We start from the raw sequence: 2963 nt of genomic DNA, 5'->3' as shown, positions 1-2963 counted from the left end.
AACTTCGATATTCTTAAATCGAAACGATCCGAACTTAAATATCATACTCAGCAGCCGTAATTACAACCTCTCCAAAAATACGACTTAAATCCTACGGCCGGATTCTACATTAATTAACTGCCAAAAATACCACACTTCGGAAATTCATAAACCTATCCAAAACTCATCCAAAAATTCCATAACTCACTTCAACAAACTCCCCTTAATATTCTAAATTTAAAACCCTAAAAATCTTCCAAACAGTGGCGGCTCCGCCGGCAGCGGCGGCCGGAGGCCAATTCCGGAGACCTCCGATTCTTATGAAATTTTGACAGCATCTTCCTCTCATCATGCTCTACAACTTTCCTAATTAGCACAAACCCAAAATCCAAGCCTAACTAGGTCAAACGAGCAAAAACATCTAAAACACCCTAGAACTTCCACCTCTAATTTCTCCTTACCTGAAGCGAACCGGAGTGAGCCCTTTTAGGGCAAGGTAGCTGGGTTGGAGACCTTCAAAACCGTACCAAGCTTGCCCGGATTGGTGGCCGGAGGAGGGAGTTCCGGCGAAGTGAAGCTTTGGACAGTCGGACCTTTCGGGTGGCACCGCTCTCTCACGGCGGAGCTAGGGCTCCTCTCACCGGTCCAGGGAGGTTGCTGGGTTGGAGGTCGACCGAACGGGACCGGTGCGGCAGCGGTTGGTGGCCGGACGGCGGCGGGAGGACGGCCGGAAAACCGGGCAGCGGGAGGAGCTCGGGGAGAGAGAAAACCGGGAAGAAAAAAAAAGAGAAGGGAGAAAATGGCTTTGGGCCTCCTCCCCCAAAACCGGTCCAACTTAATACCCATTTAAAACAAACCCAACTCCAAAAATAAAATACCCCGAAAAATAATACCCGAATAAAAATTACCTTTTACTAGCTAAAATTTACTATTTTTACCGTCGTCATATTTTTCTCCTACGAATAATCCTCCGAGCATAACCGTCCCCGAAACCCCTCTAGGAACCAATTAAACTATAACTTCAATGACGGAGACGGTAAAATTTTTATTATAACCAAGCTAGTAAATAAGGTAAAAATTTACTGGTCGGGATGTGACAGATAGAATCTTAGAAGGCAGGTAGACACTCGTGTAAAAACTTGCTTAACAGTCAACGTATCAGAGTTTTATTAGTTTGCTTATTACATAGGTTAGTTCGGTTTCGTCTTTTCTCTCTTATGTAAGATTGTAAGGTATATAGACTATATCTGATTTTAGCTATTGATCTATTTATTAATAAATTTTATTTCAAAAAAAAAATTACTACCTTATCAGGAAAAAAAAATCTCAAAAAAATAAAAAAAACAGCCTGATGTATATTTTAAGGGACCGCTTATTCAATTCCCTGCGAATATTCCCTTATTCCCGCGGTTTCAACGTCGTCCAATCGAAAACGGCAACTGATGAACAGCGTGCACCAGAATATTGTTCATAAACGTATGCTCGTTTATTCACGTAATATTCCACTGATATCCTAATCCCAATAGACTTGGATTTGCTTTCTCCCCACCTATATATATACCTCCCTCTTCATCCTCTTCATCCACCTATCATTCACAACAACTTGGTTTGTAGCAGTTTGTTTGTGTGCTTCTTGTTTTTAAAAATGGCCGGTGTTGTTGTGATTTTCGACTTCGACAATACCATTATCGACTGCGACAGTGACAAGCTGGTCGTCGACGGGTTGGGTGCCACCGACTTGTTCAATGAGCTCCTCCCCACCATGCCATGGAACTCTCTCATGGATCGCATGATGAAAGAGCTTCACTCCCAAGGAAAGACAATCGAGGATATTGTGGAGGTGCTCAAAACGACTCCGATTCATCCCAGAATTGTGGCAGCCATTAAAACAGCTCATGCTTTAGGATGTGATTTGAGGATTGTGAGTGATGCGAATGTGTTTTTCATTCAGACGAACTAGGAAGGCTTCGGATTCAACCTTTCTGTGATTTCACCGTTTGCCCTCATGGCTGTAGCTTCTGCCCTCCTAACATGTGCAAGAGTGTGATAACTGAGGGAATCCGAGCTTCGATTGAAGGAAGGAAAAGAATGATCTACTTGGGTGACGGAGTCGGTGATTATTGCCCAAGCCTAAATCTGAGGGAAGGTGATTTCGTAATGCCAAGGAAGAATTTCCCGGTTTTTGATAAGATTTGCCAAAACCCTCTGGCTCTTAAGGCTGAGATTCATGAGTGGACTGATGGGGAAGAGTTTGAGCATATTTTGCTCAAGTTGATCAACAGGATCACCATTGAAGAGACTACAGCTGCTCAGTTCATTACGACTGACTTCAAGTTAGAGACCCTCTCTGTTTCCGGTCATGAGGTATTCCATAAAGCTCTTCCAGTTTTGCAGCAGTGGATTTGAAAGGGCAATTTGTATATTTATGTAATAATTTTGCTGGCAAGTTAGTTGTAGTAAGCTAGCAAAATATTTGGGGATAGGTGACCTTGGGAAAGTGATGCGTGGATACTTATACAATAGATGGAAACCAAGCCTCAGCTAGAGCATTAATCATTCGTTTTATATTATGTTTACCCCTGTTCGAACACAAGGTTGATTGATTTGGTAATATCAGCATTTGCACTAGAGTTTGAGAAAAGTTCCTGTAACTCGTGCTTCCAAATGTTATAGTAGAGTTTTAAAATAATGGGATATTAAGGTGATCGATTTTGTTTCTGTATGTTTGGGGCCTTGACATGGTGTTTGGTACTGGGATATTAAGGTGATTTTGCAATGTCATTGTGATCTTAAGGTGTTTTTGCCATCTTTTCATATGTCACTTGAATCCTCACAGCCAATCTAAAATTCTTAATCACCTCTGCAGTTTGAATTAAGAGATGCAGGTTGGGAATGCCTAGCCTGTACCTTTTAGATAAATTTAAGTAAAACTGCTGTATAAATGGTTACAATTATACACACAAAATAAAAGAGAATATTTATAT

At 41.6% G+C, this 2963-nt stretch overlaps 1 pseudogene across 1 annotated transcript; it reads left to right on the top strand.

Annotated features, from left to right (window-relative positions):
• Positions 1-1624: 1624 nt before the first annotated feature.
• Positions 1625-2673, top strand: LOC101305111 (annotated as a pseudogene). Its single transcript, XR_183800.1, has one exon. The product of XR_183800.1 is annotated as an inorganic pyrophosphatase 1-like (transcript).
• Positions 2674-2963: the final 290 nt, after the last annotated feature.

This window comes from Fragaria vesca, linkage group LG1, assembly GCF_000184155.1.
Source record: "Fragaria vesca subsp. vesca linkage group LG1, FraVesHawaii_1.0, whole genome shotgun sequence".
In the NCBI taxonomy this organism is placed as follows: Eukaryota; Viridiplantae; Streptophyta; class Magnoliopsida; order Rosales; family Rosaceae; genus Fragaria; species Fragaria vesca.
The sequence above is the reverse complement of the archived record's forward strand: the minus strand, read 5'-3'. Positions and strand labels throughout refer to the sequence as shown.